This window comes from Nerophis lumbriciformis, linkage group LG08 (genome assembly GCF_033978685.3).
Source record: "Nerophis lumbriciformis linkage group LG08, RoL_Nlum_v2.1, whole genome shotgun sequence".
Taxonomy (NCBI): Eukaryota; Metazoa; Chordata; class Actinopteri; order Syngnathiformes; family Syngnathidae; genus Nerophis; species Nerophis lumbriciformis.
Genome location: NC_084555.2, coordinates 13,219,810 through 13,243,929, shown reverse-complemented (window position 1 = coordinate 13,243,929; position 24,120 = coordinate 13,219,810).

The window sequence follows — 24,120 nt, the reverse complement described above, 5'->3', positions numbered from 1 at the left end:
ATCTGGGATTAAGAGGAGGGGTAAGAGGGACCCACTCAACCAGAAGGTCTCTATAAAGCATGGGGGACAAAAGCTCTCCCAGATGTTGAAAGGTGCTCGGTGACATGCAGAGCGAGCGAGTACCTGGTAATGTGGAGTGTATTAGCGGCCTCTTTATGGGCGCAATAGATGCCGCGGAAAAGGGGGGGAACTGGTGGGCCGCCACTGGTGAGCTACAACCAGGCTTTTACGCTTTGATGCGCCTACCCTTGAAACAGCGAGGAAGGGAAATCGTGAGAAGACACCTCGCACTCACCAGTTTCCTACAAGACATAAATCACTTTTTCATATCATCATCAGCTAGTCAAATCCAATGCATACGCGGCCCCTAATCAGTAAATCTGTCAGCTTTCTCCTCCTTTAGTGATATATCAGACTCGTAATACTCTCCCACTTATGTGCTAAATCACTGACAAAGCCCACATTTCTTGGGACGGCGTGGCGCCGTTGGGAGAGTGGCCGTGCCAGCAACCCTGAGGGTTCCTGGTTCAATCCCCAGCTTGTACCAACCTAGTCACGTCCGTTGTGTCCTTGAGCAAGACACTTCACCCTTGCTCCTGATGGGTCGTGGTTAGACTTAGACTTCCTTTTATATTGTCATTCAAATTTGAACTTTACAGCACAGATAAGAACGACATTTCGTTACATAAGCTCATGGTAGTGCAGGATAAAAAAGCAATAAGGTGCATATATAAATAAATAAATAGGTTACTGTACAGATAAATATATTGCACTTTTTCACATGCGTCCACGTTTATGGATGTATGTTATATTGTCTTTTTTATTCCAGCGAGTTAATCCATTTTGGGGGGAGTTGAGGGGATAATTTAATTATGATGCGTTCAAGAGTCTTACGGCCTGAGGGAAGAAGCTGTTACAGAACCTGGAGGTTCTGCTTCGGAGGCTGCGGAACCTCTTTCTAGAGTCCAGCAATGAAAACAGTCCTCGGTGGGGGTGGGAGGAGTCTTTGCAGATTTTCTGAACCCTGGTCAGGCAGCGGCTTTTTGCGATCTCCTGGATAGGAGGAAGAGGAGTCCTGATGATCTTTTCCGCCGTCCTCACCACTCTCTGGAGAGACTTCCAGTCTGAGGCATTGCAGGCTCCAGTCCAGACAGAGATGCTGGCGCATTACATGGAAACTCCTGCCACCAGTGTGTGAATGTGTGTGTGAATGGGTGAATGTGGAAATAGTGTCAAAGCGCTTTGAGTACCTTGAAGGTAGAAAAGCGCTATACAAGTATAATCCTTTTACCATAATCCATTCTTGAAAATTTAAAAAAAAAACGCAGAGCAAGAGTGGCTCATTGCTCTGCTTTTGAAGCTGTTTGTGGCCCCATTTTTGTCTTTATTAATACTAGGCTTTGTTTTTATAAGTTGCTCATTGAATGTAACCCTTAAAGCAGGGGTGTCAAACTCATTTTAGCTAATTTAAAAATGTTTGTCTATCAAGTTTTAAACTGAACTTGGGGGCTGGTATGGTGTCATTCCCGGGCCAGATTTGCCAGTTGACTGGCCTTGGTATAGAGCAGGGGTCGGCAACCCGCGGCTCTAGAGCCGCATGCGGCTCTTTAGCGCCACCCTAGTGGCTCTCTGGAGCTTTTTCAAAAATGTATGAAAAATGGAAAAAGTTGAGGGGAAAAAAATATATTTTTTGTTTTAATATGGTTTCTGTAGGAGGACAAACATGACACAAACCTCCCTAATTGTTATAAAGCACACTGTTTGTATTAAACATGCTTCACTGATTCGAGTATTTGGCGAGCGCCGTTTTGTCCTACTAATTTTGGCAGTCTTTGAACTCACCTTAGTTTGTTTACATGTATATCTTTCTGCGACTTTCTAGGACGTGTTTTATGCCACTTCTTTTTCTGTCTCATGTTGTCCACCAAACTTTTAACGTTGTGCATGAATCCACAAAGGTGAGTTTTGTTGATGTTATTGACTTGTGTGGAGTGCTAATCAGACATATTTGGTCACTGCATGACTGCGAGCTAATCGATGCTAACATGCTATTTAGGCTAGCTATATGTACATATTGCATAATTATGCCTCATTTGTAGCTATAGTTTAGGTAATTTAGTTTCCTTTAAGTCCTCTTAATTCAATTTATATCTCATGACACACTATCTGTATGTAATATGGCTTTTAATTTTTTGCGGCTCCAGACAGATTTGTTTTTGTATTTTTGGTCCAATAAGGCTCTTTCAACATTTTGGGTTGCCGACCCCTGGTATAGAGTGTTCTGCAGTTCCCACTGTGGACTACGGATGGGTCTCAGATGTGGTTCTTTTATAGGCCCCGACTGAATTCTGTCGGTACGACAAGGTATCGATTCACGTAAATTCAAGCCGATACCTTGTACCGTGGGACATCACGTCCAGTTGCAGACCTGGCGTGGAAACAATCACTCAGGCAGCACTCAGCGTGGACTCAGCCAAGCTGTCTTTAGGTAATATTACAAATTTCTTTACCAACAAAGCAAGTATGTCTAATAGAAAACATTCAAAAGTACACACTAAGGCTCCACTTTTCAAAATGCACTCTCTCAATGCTAATTTATATTGGATATGCCATATACTGTACATGCCACCAATTAACATGTGTTGTTTCACATGGTGATTTCAACACCTACGAATTTAATAAGGAAAACAAAAACTGAAATGCATGTTAGTCCTGTTGGCTAAGATGTATGGCGGAATAATGGTATTATGTGATCAGTGTCAACAGTCTCCAGCTAACTTAAAGGGGAAGTGCACTTGTTTTGGAATTGTCCCTATCCTTCACAACCATTATGAAAGGCAAGACAACTTTATTTTTATTTTTTCGCATTTTAACATCTAAAAATCTGCTCATCTTGCTGGCTCGCAATGCAACAAATAGGGTGCAATCAATTCTGCCACTAAAAATGCATTCAAAAATCTGTAATGACTGAAAAACATGAACAATCATACTACAGTATCTGTAAAGTATTAGGCCACATTTCATCTTTCGTATGTACCCAGCGAGCCAGACTGCAGTGTACGCTGATGTGCTGCATGTATCATGATCAATAGTATGGTGACTCACTCGATGGACAGTTGTCCGTTTGGTTTCCATTTGATTTGGGTAAGCAATCCATTAATTCGGCATAGCTTGGCCCAAAGTTCCAGATTTGCAGCGTAACAATGTCGCCTCTCGGCTTCCGTCTGCTCCAGCGTTTCAGCTTCTTCGTTGAACTCGCTTCTATAAGCAGGAGTTCATCCTCCGCCTATGTAGTTTCAAAAATATAAGGTTGTGAATCCTCCTGTGTCCAAAAATAATCGTCTTCGTTGTCTGTTACCAAGTCTGCCATGATTAGGAAACACACTCGCATTTGATTACGGGAGTAGGAACACATTTGTTGCAGGAAGTCGGAAGTGCGCTGCTATGGAAACGGTAATAAATGCGCCGAATAATTAGTATCGGCTGTGCATAAAATTACCAAAAAAATGGTAAATATTGTACATATAACTTGTTGTTATGAACGTGTCTGTTACTACATTATATATATATATATATACTTGCAGTGTGTATATAAAACGTTGATGGGGTTTTGAAGTCGTTTTAGAGGACTTTGAAGGCTACAATGGTGACTCCCATTAGCCCCATCGCAAACCTTTTTTATCATCTTTAAAACCCTAAAAAAAAACAAAAAAAAAAAAACAAGTATGTTCTTGTCTCTCATAATGATTGTGAATGATAGGCAAAATTCCAAAAAAAAGTGCAGTTCCCCTTTATTACATACGTTTTGGCTTTGTCCCTACTAGAGATGCGCGGTTTGCGGGCACAACCGCGGAGTCCGCGGATTATCCGCGGATCGGGCGGATGAAATTTTAAAAAATTAGATTGTATCCGCGGGTCGGGTCGGGTCGGGTCTGGCGGTTGAAATAAAAAAAAAATAGATTTTAAATACATTCAGGCGGGTGGCAGTTAAACCAATTCGGAAATATATATACATAGTTAAATGTTGTTACCCACATACGAAAAACGAGCAGGCACCTGCTGCATATGCCACAACAGAAGAAAAAAAAAAAAAGAGATGGACACTTTTACGGAGCAGAGAAGGCCCCCGACGCCTCGCCGGGGTCCGGGACCGAGGCCCCTTCCCCCGAGAGGGCCCCACCGGGAGCCGTAGCTGAGGCGATCCGCGAGAAGGGCCCGACGCACGTCCAGGGTCACCACCGCGCCCACCGCACCGACACCCCGCCTCGTCCGCCTTCGCCGCGGCCGGCGTCACGCGCAGCAGGTAAGCAGCTTACCTGCCCGCCACCCCCGTGGCCGGGGGCTCGTAACAGGGGTCACTCCGCGCGCTCCGCCCGCGCAGCTTACCTGCCCGCCACCCCTGTTGCCGGGGGCGCGTAACAGGGGTCACTCCGCGCGCAGTGCGCTCACGAAAGGGGTGGGGCTCACCCTGGTTGATATAGACAGCAGGACGGTGGCCATGGACGTCGGAACCCGCTAAGGAGTGTGTAACAACCCACCTGCCGAATCAACTAGCCCTGAAAATGGATGGCGCTGGAGCGTTGGGCCCATACCCGGCCGTCGCCGGCAGCAAGACGCACTTGGAGGTGCGCTCAGCGCGGCTCCCATATGATTGCGCACTGGTGTGCGTCTGGGTCGTGACAGCGTGGCACGCGAATGTCTGTGCTGCATTGGATCAGTCTCCTTTCTTTAACAGGCAAAAGCTTTATAACCTCACTAATGCCTTGCATCGTCTATATTAGATATATAACAACGGGCGGGTGCGGGTGGATGGCGGGCGGGTGCGGTTCTGATCAAATGTTACATCGGGTGGATGGCGGATGGTTGACGACTTTCTGATGCGGTTGCGGATGAAATAATTGCCTATCCGCGCATCTCTAGTCCCTACCTATTTGGGGTAGCAACTCAGTCATCTAATTTTAGGAAATCCAAAAAGAATCTCATTTAATCCTGCCACACCCGCAGGATTAAACATGTTCTTTATTTTCTCAAACTGGAGAAAATTAGGCATACATTGAACGGTTGTGAAGTTTCAGGAAGTATGTGGTGGTTTCCAAAAACATCTAAAAGAGACTGATCTCAAATCTAACCCTGATTCAAAGTAATTGAAAGATAGATAATTGTTGAGCCTTTTGTCTGCTTTTATGTATGGCTGCACCGTGTTGGGGACATTCAGGAGTGCAGTTGTCTGTGGCTTCATGTTAATGTTTGCCTATACCAGGGGTCGGCAACCTTTACAAGTCAAAGAGCCATTTTGACCAGTTTCACAAATTATAGAAAACAATGGGAGCCGCAAAATCTTTGAAATTTTAAACGAAATAACATTGCATATTAATTTTTTTTTTTGCTTTGTGCTATGTATAAACCAGGGGTCTCAGACACGCTGCCCACACCTTTATATGGAATTTTTAAGCTGGTGCGGTACGCGGCTTTTGAATGATTAGCGCTTGTCAGCGTCATGCGTGCCGTGATGGTACAACATATAGCGCCCACTACAACCAGCGTGCCTGATCAGCCACATGTTGTATGGGGCTTCCGCTTGCTCACGTAGGTGACAGCAAGGCATACTTGGTCAACAACCACACAGGTTACACTGACGGTGGCGGTATAAAAAAAACTTTAACACTCTTACTAATAATGCGCCACACTGTGAACCCACACCAAACAAGAATGACAAACACATTTCGGGAGAACATCAGCACCGTAACACAACATAAACACAACAGGACAAATACCCAGAATCCCATGCAGCCCTAACTCTTCCGGCATACATTATACACCCCCGCTACCAAACCCCGCCCACCTCAACCAACGCACAGAGGGGGGGTGGGAGTTGATGTGTGAGGGAGCAGGCTTGGGGTGGGGGCGGGGTTTGGTGGTAGCAGGGGTGTATAATGTAGCCCGGAAGAGTCAGGGCTGCATGGGATTCTGGGTGTTTGTTCTGTTGTGTTTATGTTGTGTTAAGGTGCAGATGTTCTCCCGAAATGTGTTTGTCATTCTTGTTTGGTTTTGGTTCAAAGTGTGGCGCATTATTAGTAAGAGTGTTAAAGTTGTTTTATATGATCACCGTCAGTGTAACCTGTGTGGCTGTTGACCAAGTATGCCTTGCTGTCACGTACGTGTGTAAGCAGAAGATGTATATTGTATATCAAGTGTTGGGCTGGCACGCTGTCAATACAGATTGTAGAGGGCGTCAAATGTTGTACCATCACGGCACGCCCTTGTTATAGCTTTAAGGGTGAAAATCGGTGAATATTAATCCCGGGAGTTTTCTGCGAGAAGCACTGAAATCCGGAAGTCTCACGGGAAAATTGGGTGGTTCAGCAAGTAAGCTGCTGAGCCGCATCAGAGTGATCAAAGAGCCGCATGCGGCTCCGGAGCCGCGGGTTGCCGACCCCTGGCCTATACTTATTTGACTGATGCATGTTTTTGTTGTGGGTTTTTTCTAGTTTAATATGTTTATTTGTTTTTTTAAATTGTATACATATTTTTTGTTTGGGTGGGGAGAACATTGGACATGTGTTTAATTGTATTTCTGAACTGTATATGTCAAACAGTTAATAAACAAATGTTTAAAAAAAAAGATTTTAAATGATGTTACAAAATTAATATAGATGTGAAAGTATAACAATTCTAACAATTGGGAAGGTTTGAGTCATGTTTGTCATTGCGTGTGTATGGGGTGGCAACGTTGGATTTAGGGTGGTATGGGGGACCCTTTAAGAGTCTTGTGTATGGGGGCCCAGAGTTTGGGGTTTTGACCCTTGCTACCCATGCCTACTGAGGACCGGCCTGATTAGTGGTTGTACACTGTCTAATGAGCAGCAATTCAATGGTATAATGCAGTCGGTCCTTTAAAAGCCCAGAGGAGCCGTCTGCTGCTGTCTGTGAAGTAGCAATGTGAGTGACATTGTCTCTACTTGATTATAGTTGACCTTGCATGGGGGAGACCAGGCCCTTTGAAATGGCCGACATAGGCTTTGGGGAATAGAAGCGCTGGAAACGACTAAAAGACAAATGGAATTGACTCGCATCGGAGACGGAACAGGGCGGATCAATGTGACGGTCGATGGTCGTTCGATTTTTTTATCACCAAATTCTTAAGGAAAAGGGAGACAATTGATCAAATCGCCCTCGGTCAAATTGGCATTTCTAACAATATTAATTAAGAAAAAAATGCTTAGCTGACTGCTTGATAAATCAGCCGATATTGTTAAATCAAAACAAATGATGGTTGTCGTAAGGCTGCCCTTATACATTTTCTCAAAGTGGGTGACGTGGAGGAAACACACACACGCACACACACACACACACACACACACACTCACAAAGCGCGTAGCCCCTAGTCGCCAAATCAATCAGCTCCTTAACAGAAAAAGCCTTCAGAAAGTCCAACAAAAGTCGGTCAAGTGATTATAAGAAAAGCTTTGATGAATGTGCGTCAGGCTTCCACCCAGAGTCCCTCCCAGTGGACATCTCCACTTGGCAGAGATGCTGAATTGCATTATTCTTTATTTGGCCACCAGCACACAGGTCAATATTACTCGCACACACACACACACAGAATACAAGCCACTGTAGTCGCGAATTAAACACAGTGAATCATTTAAAAGCATTGGCTGAAAATGTAATCATGTAATTGGATCTGATCATCAATATCTACCCTGGGCAGTATTATGCAGGGAACGTGAGTTTCGCCCGTCTCAGTTCAAAGTACGAGTCATGGCGCTGTAGTTGTTCCTCAATATTATTATTCACAGCCTTCTACGAGATGAGCTCGGTCAGCCATGGTCTGTTTGGCCTCAAATGGGGTGAAAAAACAGTTGTTTATGCTTTAGCTATGAAAATATTCAATTTATAATAAATAATTCCTGCTTTTGCGGAAATTCATTTACCATGGCCAAACCTGAAACCAATTAAAAAGTGCTGTTTGCAAATTTCTTAAATGTTTTAAAGCAAAAAATATCACAAGCTTATGTTACCATTAGTGGTTTAACTAGTGGTCAGCAACCCGCGGCTCTCGAGCCGCATGCAGCCGCCCTAGTGGCTCCCTGGGGCATTTTTAAAAAACGATTAAAAACTTGTATAGTGCTTTTTTACCTTCAAGGCACTCAAAGCGCTTTGACACTATTTCCGCATTCACTCATTCACACACTGATGGCGGGAGCTGCCATGCAAGGCGCTAACTACGACCCATCAGGAGCAAGGGTGAAGTGTCTTGCTCAAGGACACAACGGACGTGACTAGGTTGGTAGAAGCTGGGGATCGAACCAGGAACCTTCAAGTTGCTGGCACGGCCACTCTCCCAACAGCGCCACGCCGTCCCCACAAACCAAATGGGGAAAAAAAAAAAAATTGTTTTAGTCTGGTTTTTGTTTGAGGACAATCATGACTCAAACCTTCCCAATTGTTAAAAAGCCCACTGTTTAATATGAGTATTTGGTGAACATTGTTTTGTCCAACTAATTTCGGCGGTTCTTGAACTCACCATAGTGTGGACTGTGATGCAACAGTTTGTTTACATGTAAAAAATCTTCCACTCCTTTGTCTCATTTTGTCCACCAAAAGTTTTATGCTGTGCGTGAATGCACAAAGGTGCGCTTTGTTGATGTTATTGACTTGTTGGAGTGCTAATCAGGCTATTTAGGCTAGCTGTACGTACATATTGCATCATTATACCTCATGTGAAGGTATATATGAGCTCATTTAAAATTTCCTTTACTTTTATCCTCTTTGTATATAATTTAGTTTGGCATGTCTCATGACTGCGATGAGGTGGCGACTTGTCCAGGGTGTACGCCGCCTTCCGCTCGAATGCAGCTGAGATAGGCTCCAGTGACCCCCCGCGACTCCAAAAGGGACAAGCGGTAGAAAATGGATGGATGTCTCATGACACATTATCCGTATCCAAATTTTACAAGAAAACCTTTTTCCTTTCACTCAACCAAAGATTATGTCAAAGTTTTAAAGTATATAAAAAATTATTGCAATATACTATTGCGTAAAAGTTTGTTTTTTTCATTAAAGTGATTAAATTGTAATTTTGTTATTGCCTTTAGGCATTTATGCTACTGATTCAGATATCCACGAGTAAGACTAATACCGATGCAGATCACATGTGTTAAGTGTACATTTGTCATTGTATTTATGGTGAGTGTTATTGGCACTTTAACAATATCAACACAATATTTAAAAAAGTTCCGTTTTCTCTTTGTCGGTGTGTAATATGTTCAGCCCCCCTAATTCGTCATGTTTCATGTGTCAGGTAAACTGCAACAAACGGGGCCGTATGAATCCTCTTCCTTCTGTATCATTAGCTCAGTTGTGTATAGATCTGCTAGCTGCTTGTCAGCCGGGGGACTGCATATAAATACTATGTCAGCCAGACGCAGACCACGAAAATATGTCGATATTGATCAGCGGCCGATCGATCGCCACCTCCGTAGTTATTATTCTATAAATTGATACAACAAAGATGAGTATTAGGTAAACATCGTTTTGTCCAACTAATTTTGGCGGTTCTTGAACTCACCATTGTGTGGACTGTGACGCAACAGTTTGTTTACATGTAAAATCTTCCACTCCTTCTTTGTCTCATTTTGTCCACCAAAAGTTTCATGCTGTGCGTGAATGCTGTGCTTTGTTGATGTTATTGACTTGTTGGAGTGCTAATCAGGCTATTTAGGCTAGCTGTATGTACATATTGCATTAATATGCCTCATATGTAGGTATATTTGAACTCATTTAATTTCCTTTACTTGTATCCTCTTTGTATATAATTTAGTTTGGCATGTCTGTATGTCTGTATGTAATATTGGCCGCATTACTGATTGTGTGCCATGTTGTTCCAGACCACAGCAAACATTACCCAGCTTGAAAAGATTGTAATAAATCTATTAAAAGAAGACAGCCTGCAGACACACACATCTGTACCTTTGGCCATTAAAAGCCAGTCATTTCCAGGAGTTATCTCAGCTTCTAAGTAGCCTCTGATTTACCAATGGTTTCTAATGTTGTAAAAATGTGTACAATAAATATTAAATTTCAAAAATTATGTCAACGAAGAATTGCTTCAGCTTGCGACACATAGTTATTTTGATTGTAGGCTATTATAGCTAATATAGACACTTGCATCATGTGTTGCCTTCATTATAAGACTTATATACGGCTTAAAAGATTTGTTTTTTGTATTTTTGGTCCAATATGGCTCTTTTTAACATTTTGGGTTGCCGACGCCTGGTGGCCTTAGAGGCCACATGCGTGGACAGCACCTTTTAGCTCTTATTTCCAAAATTGTGAATTGGGGTCTTATGGCCACTTATGTGGACACTTATACTGCTATCTGGTGGTGTCAGAAGAGTCTAACTTACAATGGAATTTGGAGAAAAAAAGTGTAAAAATAGAAATGATCATGTCACTACACATGAAGTACACATTTGTGTACTTATGGACTAAGTACATCATATCAAAAGATGATTCTTAGTTTTTATTCTAATTAGGGTCCAATAAGCCCAAATAGCAAAGAGAAATAAAAAAAAGCATGTAAACAAACAGCTTGGGCCTTAAGAGGTTAACAGAACACATTTGTTTGTATGTCTGTCTATGATTTTCACATTTACAATGTTTGTATAAAAAAATGTTTTACCGGCCCGAATGAAATGGTTGGTGTTTACGGCTGTCACTCACCCTGTGTTGACGAAAAGTGCAATATAAACCCAGTCACTGCTAAAACCAAGAGTTTTCTCAGAAAGCCTGTCAAGAATATAGCCTGATATGTACAGTATGACATTATTCCATAGCCCATCTGAATCAGCAACATTCAAGCAGGACTTAAAGTAATAAGTAATGAATGAAGATATTGATGGGGTCCTTACTGGGGTCATAACTACCCTCTAGAAGTCAATAATTATCCCGATAAGAATATCTTTATTACAAAAGTGCATACGGCAGCAAAATCATCGCCACACCAAAACACTCCCCCACGGTGTAATTGCCACCGCCTGGAATTATAGTTTTCATTAAAACGGGAATGTTGGAGGTTATTGATTGCTTAAATAAGACTCAATATCTTCTCATTTCAAAGCAGAATGAAATTGCGGCGAATGGTAATATTGGCCAACTGTTGTGTGCGTCCCTTTCCCACACATATTGCTGTCCCTGGGGCATTATCAGAGAGAAATAAATGTATTTGAATGAGTGTAATTTCAAGGAGGCACACATCCATGCAAAAGTATGGAGGAAAGCTCGGTTTATCACCGTGATCGAGCAAAAAAAAACCACCAAAGTACACACTTCAATTACATGCTACACATACTTAGAATGGTCTTCTCTAATCATAAACATCAGTTAAAGTGTTTTGTTTTTTTTGTTTTAGCTTGATGCATCACACTCACGGGACATAGTGTAGTTATAGAGAGGAGCAACACACAGTTTACTATATAATGCTGTGTTTTAGGGTATTTTAGCATTGTGGCATTTCATTCTTTTCACTATGTACAGTACAAATATCTACTTGTCTTTATGTCTCAGTGCAGTGGTTACTTATTTTTACACTTTCGAATCATTTTTGCGTCACAATCTTTTAAGATTTTTAGGATACAATTATTTTTTTGACAAATTTATACAGTATTTGTGTCGGTTGTCATACCAAACCCAAAACCAGTGAAGTTGGCACGTTATGTAATTCATAAATAAAAACAGAATACAATGATTTATGAATCTTTTTCAACTTATATTCAATTTAATCGACTGCAAAGACAAAATATTTAATTTTTTTTGCAAATAATCATTACTCAGAATTTGATGGCAGCAACACATTGCAAAAAAAAGTTAGCAGAGGGGCATTTTTACCATTGTGTTACATGGCCTTTCTTTTTAACAACACTCAGTAAACGTTTGGGAACTGAGGAGACCAATTTTTAAAGCTTTTCAGGTGGAATGGTTCTTTTCCTCTTTGGTCCGGAGGACACGACGTCCACAGTTTCCAAAAATAATTTGAAATGTGGACTCTTATGACCACAGAACACTTTTCCACTTTGCATCATTCCATCTTAGATGAGCTCGGGCCCAGCGAAGCCGGCAGCGTTTCTGGGTGTTGTTGATAAATGGCTTTCGCTTTGCATAGTCAAGTTTTAACTTGCACTTACAGATGATGCAACGAACTGTAGTTACTGACAGTGGTTTTCTGAAGTGTTCCTGAGCCCATGTGGTGATATCCTTTACACACTGATGTCGCTTTTTGATGCGGTACTGCCTGAGGGATCGAAGGTCCATAATATCATAGCTTATGTGCAGTTATTTCTCCAGATTATCTGATCCTTTTGATGATATTACGGACTGTAGATGGTGAAATCCCAAAATTTCTTGCAATAGCTCGTTGAGAAATGTTGTTCTTAAACTGTTTTGCTCACGCATTTGTTCACAAAGTGGTGACTCTCGCCCCATCCTTGTTTGTGAATGACTGAGCATTTCATGGAAGCTTCTTTTATACCCAATCATGGCACCCACCTGTTCCCAATTAGCCTGTTCACCTGTGGGATGTTCCAAATAAGTGTTTGATGAGCATTCTTCAACCTTCCCAGTCTTTTTTGCTACTTGTGCCAGCTTTTTTTGAAACATGTTGCAGGCATTACATTCTAAATGAGCTAATACTTGCCAAAAAAATAACGTTTTCCAGTTCTAACATTAAGTATCTTGTCTTAAGTTTCAAGTTTTCAAGTTTATTCACAATACCATATAACAATTACAATAGTAGTGAATATCATCATTTAAAGATGTTGGTACGTGAAAGGGTCCCCCAAATAAGCTAGAAGAAGCCCTGCAACCTCCTGGCTGCAGGGCAGGCGTGCCAAACACTTTACACCGTGTCAAAGTTGCAGGTCTTTTACCACATCATTGGGCAGGTGAACAGTGAAGTGTGCGTGTGCGTGTGTGTGTGTGTGTGTGTGTGTGTGTGTGTGTGTGTGTGTGTGTGTGTGTGTGTGTGTGTGTGTGTGTGTGTGTGTGTGTGTGTGTGTGTGTGTGTCCTCCAACACCACTTCTTTTGTTTTGTGCACTCAACATGAGAAAAGTGATTAATCACGATTACCTCATCGGCTGGCAGCCTTCGCCTCATTCTACCACACACCCCACCTCCCCAAATCCCTCACCGGCCTCACTGCTGTCTTCTTTTCCCTCTAACTTCACTTAGAGATCAATGCCCACGCTGCTCAGACACTTTATTTATTCAGAGTGGTCCCAAGAAAGTAAAGCTTTCGGGCTGCCACAAATATGGCCGACCGACGTGAACTTTCACTTTGAGGTTAGCGCTTGACAGTGACGGCTCGCTGCAGATGCGGGTCAGGGCTCATAGAGCAGCAATTCACACTTTTTTAGTCTATACTTTGGTTGCACATTTAAAATGGCACGTGCATGCTGCATAAATCAGTGTCTGAGAATAATACCTCAAATGTGCATTTATACCAGTGACGTGCAGTCAGGGGAGGCAGGTGAGGCAGGGCCTCACGTGCCATCATGGAAAGAAAAAAAAATGTAAAAAGAAAAAAAATTAATTAAATTGTTATATGTATCCAGTGATTATACTATAAAGTTATTTTCCATTTAACTTCACCAGTTTTAGATTATTTTTATTCAAAATCGTTGAATTTTCACATTTGCCGTTCAAATACTGAGAAGAGACTTGCGGTGAGTCAGCAGCCAGTTGAGCCTCGCCATGGATTGCGCAATGACTCGGCTAACTGCTGGCCTGCTGTGCAGTGAGACCGTATTGCTATATGAATTATATTATACATTTCCATAGTTTAGTTAGCTGAGGTATATAATGTACAGTGTATTTTGTCAACAACTATATGTGTGTAACGTATTTCTTGTGCTGAGCAGTCATAAAACGGCTGCGAAGACGCACTGGCTGAGGCTCGCAGTAATCCCGCCTCATGGTGGTAGAGGGCTAGTGATCCCAGGGATCATTTTTGCGACTACTCGGCTGCAGAATAAGCGACAACAAGCAGCAACAGTTAGCGATTGTTTATTTTTTCCTCTCGCCTGGACTTTTAACATGGAGGATTACATATCTAAAATAAAACCGTTTTCTAAACTGGACTTTCAATCGAAGCAGGATGTAATAATTAAAGGAAGATCTCCATCGAGACAGAGAGACTTTTAAAACTGAAGAAAGATAAGGAAGACTTCTATAAACAAGTTATCGATGTTTTTGTTCAGAAGGAGCGGCGCATAGATTTCATTTATAAGTAAAGGTAAGACCATAATAATGTTTTTTTTATTAAATGTGCTTTTTTGTGTGCTACAGTTTGTATGTGTAAAGTTAAAGTTAAGTTAAAGTACCAATAATTGTCTCACACACACTAGGTGTGGTGAAATGTGTCCTCTACATTTGACCCATCCCCTTGTTCATCCCCTGGGAGGTGAGGGGAGCAGTGGGCAGCAGCGGTGCCGCGCCCTGGAATCATTTTTGGCGATTTAACCCCCAACTCCAACCCTTGATGCTGAGTGCCAAGCAGGGAGGTAATGGGTCCCATTGTGGAAATAAAGAAACGATAGGATCCAAAGACTTAAGTCAACATGACGTTCATCTTTGTAGTTAGCGTTACGTGCAGCTACCCAACAACTCAGCACACAATAGCACACAAGCCAGACATAGGTAGTAAGTGTCCTTAATTTAACAATATTGCAGTCTAAAAACAACACATTTGTCAATATAAACAAGTATCAAATAAGTATATGTATATATTACTTACAGATACAAGGTCTCCAAGGCAGAAGCTTATCAGACAGTATCCAGTAACAAACGTGTCTGCATCATTTGACTTCCTATTTCATGTTTGCAAATTATTGTGACCACAAGTTATTGCTAAATAACATATTACCACTGAAATATATTTCAGCTAAGTCCATTCCAGATGGGTAACAATGAACATGTTAGTGTTTTATAACTACAATTGTTCTGTGTTTGACTCATCCCACTTGATATCTAACATTCCACACTACAAAATAATAAAAGCGTGTATGATTCATGCTGATATTGTATCGGATGAATATTGGTATCATACCGGAAACAAAAAAGTTGTATTGGGACCCCTCTATTTTCCAAGAAAAGTCTTAATTTTACTTCAAATTTTTGAATAGGTTAAGCAGTGTTTAAGGTTTAAATAACGGCCAAACAACAACGCTATCAAAAAAAAAAAAATGTCAGCTACAATGTAACGTTCATAATAACTCTAGCTGTGTTATTAGTTTGCACAGCTGGTAAAACAAACCTCCAATGAACAACAGCAACCAATTTGCTGAAACATGTAAGCCATTTACATAATTACAGACTATTAATAATATGGCATATATGAACGTTGTACTGAGTGTTCAGCTCAACCGATGAATCCTGATATGATATTTTTATGACCGTGTGAACGTATTACCATTTTGATTCAGCGCAAAATGAGAGTGTTTTGTTTCCACCCCGCTCCGGATAAATATTCAACAAATTGGCCTGGCTGAGTACATTTATGATTTAAGACAGTGTTTGAAGTCTTGTTCTGTTTAATATTCAGCAACATGACTCATGTTGACGCCCAAAACAGCGGGTGGGCCGCGTTCTGTTTGGACTTGGAAGTGTACTTCAAAAGGGAAAGGAAAAATCCTTAAATATTGGTTCTAAAAAAAAAACGTATTTGACCCATATAAGATCTCTGTGTTCCATATAACATACACACCCCAGCATGCATTACTGTACAGAGACAGTTTTGATTTACTCTGTTAGAGAAGTACTATCCTTGGTGTATTGCAGGGGTGCTCACACTTTTTCTGCAGGCGAGCTACTTTTCAATTGATCAAGTCGTGGGGATCTACCTCATTCATATATATAATTTATATTTACTTATTTATGAAATATATGTTTTTGTTAACAAGTTAAAGGTGTTTAATGATAATGCAAGCATGTTTAACACATATAGTTAATATTGTTAATACATTAAAGGTGTTTAATGATAATACAAGTATGTTTAATACATATAGTTAATATTGTTAACAAGTTAAAGGTGTTTAAAGGTAATGCAAGCATGTTTAACACATATAGTTAATATTGTTAACAAGTTAAAGGTGGTTAAAAATAATACAAGCATGTTTAACACAAATGGTTAATATTGTTAACAACTTAAAGGTGGTTAAAGATAAAACAAGCATGTTTAACACATATAGTTAATATTGTTAACAACTTAAAGGTGGTTAAAGATAATACAAGCATGTTTAACACATATAGTTAATATTGTTAACAACTTAAAGGTGGTTAAAGATAATACAAGCATGTTTAACACATATAGATTCCTTTCTTTCATGAAGACAAGAATATAAGTTGGTGTATTACCTGATTGTGATGACTTGCATTGATTGGAATCAGACAGTGGTGATTTTCAAATGGACGAGAAAAAAAGTCCTCTTTTCTGTCAAATACCACATGAAAGTGGTTGGTTTTTGGCATCTTATTTGTCCAGCTTCCGTACTCCTTTGTATACACTTTACAAGAAATACATTGTCGGCAAACTCCGTAGCTTGCTAGCTTGTGCACGCCAGCTTTCTGAGACTCTTATTTTGGTAGCGCAGGCAGGATGAAGCAGAGCTTTTATTGTGCAACTGTGCAGTCGGTCTTTGGAGTTTTGACGACAGGTACGGCGCCAGAGTCTGTTGAAATAAAGTGTTTCTCGCCTTCCAGTCTGTAATTTTAATGAGCTGGCAGCAGCCAGTGTCATCTCAGAAGACCCTCGGGTGCCGTGAATGTCAATCAAGTGACGAAAGTGACGTCATAGTGAAGATTTATGATCGCTCATTTTTAGGACTATTTTTTTAATGCCTGGCTGGTGATCGACTGACACACTCTCCGAGATCGACCGGTGGATCGCAATCGACGTAATAAGCACCCCTGGTGTATTGTATCAATGTCTAATAGTCACATTTTCAAATGTTGGCTAAAAAGATTATTCCAAAAAGGTAATACTGACAAAATCATTGTTGTTATGTCCCCTGCCTCTTGATGCCGGTTCATTGTCTTATGTTCATATCTTATTTGCACATTTTTGTTTATTTATTTTTCCAAGATGGCACAGCTGTAGTGGCTGCTGGTGGCAGGAGCTCTGTGCTCTTGTGTCATTATTTTGTTTTCCTGGTGTTTCCCTCTTGTTTTCATGTGTTTTTTGGGGGGGGTTTTGCCTTTTGGTTCGGGACCCTTTGGGACTGTTTGACAAGGGGTGGCACTTTCATGACTTCTGCAGTGCTTTTTTGTGGGCTTCTGGATCTGCCTCCCGGGAGCTTTTGGCCGTGGGGACCAGCTGCTGGGTCTCTGCCACACCAGAGTCCGTTTGGAGAGACTGGAGGAGATGCGGATAAAGTGACCGCTACGGAGCTTGCGCTGAGCGCCGGGACAGACAGGCATCACGGGGTCTTGGCTGAATGAGCAGGTATCGGACACCTCAGTCTCCTTGGACGCATCCTCGTTCATCCATGCGGCCGAGAGTAGGTGGGCGGCCGAGGGTGGAGTCGGCTCTCTTGCTTGCTTTGTTGGGTCTGCTCCTGTCTCTGGCCATGCTCCCCCCACCCCAGCAGACGATGGCGTGGAACACCGCAGAGGCCACCATAGTGTGTGTGGGTGTTGAAATGATGTTTTTGTTTGGTTGCTTGTCTATGCATGGTGCAATCGTGTGTGCGCAATGTATATTACTGGTTGATTATTTTGTTGTTTTACTTTTGTGGGTGTGTGTAAAAGTGGCACTGCTGGAGTGGCAGCTGGTTGCATCAGCTCTGCTCTTTTAATGTCTTTATGTCCTTTGTATTTTTTGATGTTTCCCTTTTACACACATGTTTATGTGTGCTATGGCTATGAGTTTTTTTTCCCCTTGGCCTCAGTTTGGACCCCCTCTCCAGGGGCCCAGGCTTAGACTGATTTGTTTTCTCTCCCCCCAACCCCTCCCCGGCGTTTACCTGTTTTTCATCTTTTTTTTAAGTTGGCAGACCCGTCAGCGATTCTGTTCTGTCTCCCTGTAATGTTTGTCTGCTCTTGAATGGGATTGTGCTGAACATCCTAATTTCCCCTCTGGGATTAATAAAGTACTTCTGATTCTGATTCTGATTCTAATGTATTATTTTGTTTTGATGGGTACTTAATTAGGGCAGCACGGTGAAAGAGGGGTTAGTGCATCTGCCTCACAATACGAAGGTCCTGAGTAGTCTTGGGTTCAATCCCGGGCTCGGGATCTTTCTGTGTGGAGTTTGCATGTTCTCCCCGTGACTGCGTGGGTTCCCTCCGGGTACTCCGGCTTCCTCCCACCTCCAAAGACATGCACCTGGGGATAGGTTGATTGGCCCTAGTGTGTGAATGTAAGTGTGAATGTTGTCTGTCTATCTGTGTTGGCCTTACGATGAGGTGGCGACTTGTCCAGGGTGTACCCCGCCTTCCGCCCGATTGTAGCTGAAATAGGCCCCAGCGCCCCCCGCGACCCCAAAGGGAATAAGCGGTAGAAAATGGATGGATGGATGGGGTACTTAATTACGTGACCTTTTGATCTGACCTGTACATTGCCTGCCGTCTCTGCATCCTGAGGTCCAAACGCCTGCTAACATGAATGTTCGCTACAGCGCGAACCAGTGTGAAAAGGAAGGCGACACTGGTAGATAAACCCTCCGGATTTGCAGTCAGGGACAGGTGAGCCTCCTATTTGCCAGGTGAGGAGAAATAAGAGCACTGGACAGGAAGAAACACTAAACAAAGGAAAACAACAATAAACCCCAAAACACTCATTGACTTACCCATTCATCTAGACAAGAGCACACACAAGTGAGATAGAGAGGGCGCTAAAGAGGATAATCCAGGCAGTGATCAAGTGGCCATTGCTTACACCAAAGAAGCACTTGCAATGTTTCAGGGGTTTGGCTAACTTCTATAGGCAATGTATCCACAACTTTAACAGCAAAGCTGAACCTTTGACGAGGTTCATGTCCACTTAGGTACTTTTCAGGTGGACCCAAGAAGCTGAGGTCTGTTTTTCTTTGCTAAAACAAATATTTACCAAAGCACCTGTTCTTTAGCACGTTGATCCCGCTTCACAATTTTATGTCGAGGTTGATGCATCAGATACAGGAGTTGGAGCAGTTCTGTCCCGGCGTTCCCCGGTGGACAAGAGGCTTCAACCTAGTGCCTTCTTCTCGCATCGCCTCACAGCGGCAGGGAAAACGATGATGTGGGGAATAGAGAGCTGCTGGCCATGGTTCTTGCGTAATAGGAGTGGAGGTGACTGCCACGCCATTGCTGGTCATCACAGATCATAAGAACCTGGCATACCTACTCAGTGGCCTAGTGGTTAGAGTGTCCGCCCTGAGATCGGTAGGTTGTGAGTTCAAATCCCGGCCGAGTCATACCAAAGACTATAAAAATGGGACTCATTACCTCCCTGCTTGGCACTCAGCATCAAGGGTTGGAATTGGGGGTTAAATCACCAAAAAATGATTCCCGGGCGCGGCCACCGCTGCTGCCCACTGCTCCCCTCACCTCCCAGGGGGTGATCAAGGGTGATGGGTCAAATGCAGGGAATAATTTCGCCACACCTAGTGTGTGTGTGACAATCATTGGTACTTTAACTTTAACTTACATACTTAACTAACTACATAAGGATGGCTCAAATACTTAAAAGGGAACTACACTTTTTTGGGAATTGCTTACAATTATAATGAGAGACAAGATGACGGATGTATTTATATTTTTTTAAATGCATTCTAACTCGTAAATAAACATAAATAAAAGTCTGTTTACAAACCCCGTTTCCATATGAGTTGGGAAATTGTGTTAGATGTAAATATAAACGGAATACAATGATTTGCAAATCATTTTCAACCCATATTCAGTTGAATATGCTACAAAGACAACATTGTTGATGTTCGAACTGATAAACATTTTTTTTTTTGCAAATAATCATTAACTTTAGAATTTGATGCAAGCAACACGTGACAAAGAAGTTGGGAAAGGTGGCAATAAATACTGATAAAGTTGAAGAATGCTCATCAAACACTTATTTGGAACATCCCACAGGTGAACAGGCAAATTGGGAACAGGTGGGTGCCATGATTGGGTATAAAAGTAGATTCCATGAAATGCTCAGTCATTCACAAACAAGGATGGGGCGAGGGTCACCACTTTGTCAACAAATGCGTGAGCAAATTGTTGAACAGTTTAAGAAAAACCTTTCCCAAGCAGCTATTGCAAGGAATTTAGGGATTTCACCATCTACGGTCCGTAATATCATCAAAGGGTTCAGAGAATCTGGAGAAATCACTGCACGTAAGCAGCTAAGCCTGTAATCTTCGATCCCTCAGGCTGTACTGCATCAACAAGCGACATCAGTGTGTAAAGGATATCACCACATGGGCTCAGGAACACTTCAGAAACCCACTGTCAGTAACTACAGTTGGTCGCTACATCTGTAAGTGCAAGTTAAAACTCTCCTATACAAGGCGAAAACCGTTTATCAACAACACCCAGAAACGCCGTCGGCTTCGCTGGGCCTGAGCTCATCTAAGATGGACTGATACAAAGTGGAAAAGTGTTCTGTGGTCTGACGAGTCCACATTTCAAATTGTTTTTGGAAACTGTGGACGTCGTGTCCTCCGGACCAAAGAGGAAAAGAACCATCCGGATTGTTATAGGCGCAAAGTTGAAAAGCCAGCATCTGTGATGGTATGGGCGTGTATTAGTGCCCAAGACATGGGTAACTTACACATCTGTGAAGGCGCCATTAATGCTGAAAGATACATACAGGTTTTGGAGCAACATATGTTGCCATCCAAGCAACGTTACCATGGACACCCCTGCTTATTTCAGCAAGACAATGCCAAGCCATGTGTTACATCAACGTGACTTTATAGTAAAAGAGTGTGGTACTAGACTGGCCTGCCTGTAGTCCAGAGCTGTCTCCCATTGAAAATGTGTGGCGCATTATGAAGCCTAAAAGACCACAACGGAGACCCCCGGACTGTTGAACAACTTAAGCTGTACATCAAGCAAGAATGGGAAAGAATTCCACCTGAGAAGCTTAAAAAATGTGTCTCCTCAGTTCCCAAACGTTTACTGAGTGTTGTTAAAAGGAAAGGCCATGTAACACAGTGGTGAACACGCCCTTTCCCAACTACTTTGGCATGTGTTGCAGCCATGAAATTCTAAGTTAATTATTATTTGCAAAAAAAAAATTAAGTTTATGAGTTTGAACATCAAATATGTTCAAACTCATAAACTTAAGTGCATTCAACTGAATATGGGTTGAAAATGCTTTGCAAATCATTGTATTCTGTTTATATTTACATCTAACACAATTTCCCAACTCATATGGAAAAGGGGTTTGTATGATGGAGCCAATAGGAGGACCTTTATTCCGCCTATAAAACCTAATAAATAACCATCCAAAAAGCGCCAACAATACTCCATTTACATTTTGCGACTTGAGAATTAACCAAGTATCAGTGATATTGTTATTATAAGCGCTAACGCAGACAAACTATTTATAGCTGCTCCGTGACCACTAGCTTGTGTGCCAATGTTGACATCTTTGGTTGCTTAGCTGTTTTCTCGCGTCGTAGTAGTTTATTCTAGATCATAAATAATGCCTCGCATCTTGATAGTAGAAGGATGGGGACGTAATCCGGCAGCGGTACTCTTTTACAGCCAATTTACACCCGGAAATCGTGAGAACGATACGAAAAAAACCACTTGGTTCCACCCCTTTTTTTTTTGCAAGAATTATGTGTCATTCTTCATCTAAATGGGAATATAAAAAGTTGATCTGCCGTCTCTTTTTTGCTCTGCCGTCTCCTGGAGGTTATCAGGTAACCACAAATGAATCGCTAGCTGTTCAAAGTCGGGACCCGGGGTGGACCACTCATCTGTGCATCAGTTGGGGACGTCTCTGCGCTGCTGACCTGTCTCCACTCAAGATGATCCCCTGCTGGCCCCACTATGGACTCTCACACTATTAACTAGATCAGGGGTCGGCAACCCGCGGCTCTAGAGCCGCATGCGGCTCTTTAGCGCCGCCCTAGTGGCTCTCTGGAGCTTTTTCAGAAATGTATGAAAAATGGAAAAAGATGAGGGGGAAAAAAATCTATTTTTTGTTTTAATATGGTTTCTGTAGAAACATGACACAAACCTCCCTAATTGTTATAAAGCACACTGTTTATATTAAACATGCTTCGCTGATTCGAGTATTTGGCGAGCGGCCTTTTTGTCCTACTAATTTTGGCGGTCCTTGAACTCACCGTAGCTTGTTTACATGTATAACTTTCTCCGACTTTCGAGGACGTGTTTTATGCCACTTCTTTTTCTGTCTCATTTTGTCCACCAAACTTTTAAGGCTGTGCATGAAAGGTGAGTTTTGTTGATGTTATTGACTTGTTGGAGTGCTAATCAGACATATTTGGTCACTGCATGACTGCAAGCTAATCGATGCTAACATGCTATTTAGGCTAGCTATATGTACATATTGCATGATAATGCCTCATTTGTAGCTATATTTGAGGTCATTTAGTTTCCTTTAAGTCCTCTTAATTCAATTTATATCTCATGACACAATATCTGTATGTAATATGCCTTTTAATTTTTTGCGGCTCCAGACAGATTTGTTTTTGTGTTTTTGGTCCAATATGGCTCTTTCAACATTTTGGGTTGCCGACCCCTGAACTAGATCCACTCGACATCCATTGCCTTCTGCGGTCCCCTCCAAGGTTTCTCATTGGATCCCATTGGGTTGAGTTTTTTCTTGCCCGGATGTGGGATCTAAGCCGAGAATGCATTTGTAACTTGTGCAGCCCTTTGAGACACTTGTGTTTAAGGGCTATATAAATAAACTTTGATTGATGATTGATTGATTGATAACAAGATTTTATCAGTCGACATCCTCATGACTGCAGACCTTGTACCGTATTTTCCGCACTATAAGGCGCACCGGATTATTAGCCGCACCTTCTATGAATTACATATTTCATAATTTTGTCCACCAATAAGCCGCCCCGGACTATGAGCCGCGCCTACGCTGCGCTAAAGTGAATGTCAAAAAAACGCTGCGCTAAAGTGAATGTCAAAAAAACAGTCAGATAGTTCAGTCAAACTTTAATAATATATTGAAAACCAGCGTTCTAACAACTCTGTCCCAAAATGTACGCAAATGTGCAATCACAAACATAGTAAAATTCAAAATGGTGTAGAGCAATAGTAACATAATGTTGCTCGAACGTTAATGTCACAACACACAAAATAAACATAGCGCTCACCTTCTGAAGTTATTCTTCATTCGTAAATCCTTCGAATTCTTCGTCTTCGGTGTCCGAATTGAAAAGTTGCGCAAGCGTGGTATCCAAAATGGCCGGTTCCGTCTCGTAGAAGTCATCGGGAGTCAGTGTCGCTGTTGTTCTGTGAATCCTGCCTTCCGGAAAGCTCGGACCACAGTTGTGACCGAAATATCTGCCCAGGCATTTACGATCCACTGGCAAATGTTGGCGTATGTCGTCCGGCGCTGTCTGCCCGTCTTAGTGAAGGTGTGTTCGCCTTCGGAGCTGTGTGAAAAAAGCCACCCGGCCTCTTCGCGTAAACTTCCCTTAACCACTCGCTCATCTTTTCTTCATCCATCCATCCCTTCGAGTTAGCTTTTATGATGACGCCGGCTGGAAAGGTCTCTTTTGGCAAGGTCTTCCTTTTGAATATCACCATGGGTGGATGTTAGCATGGCAAGCTAGAACCACAGTGAAGGATGACTTCTCATTCCCTGTGGTGCGAATATTCACCGTACGTGCTCCCGTTCCACAGTGCGGTTCACAGGAATATCAGCTGTGAAATACGGTAGTAATCCGTGTGCGGATGGAGAGATTGCGTCTTTTTATGAACCGGATCGCTTAGTAGGAGCCATTTTGTGGTCTTTACAGATGTAAACAGGAAATGAAACGTACGGTGATATCCGCGCGTTTTTTCTTCTTCTTCCGGGGGCGGGTGGTAGCTTACAGTAGAAGAAGAAGCGCTTCCTGTTCTATGGGGGCGGGTGCTTTCCTTGG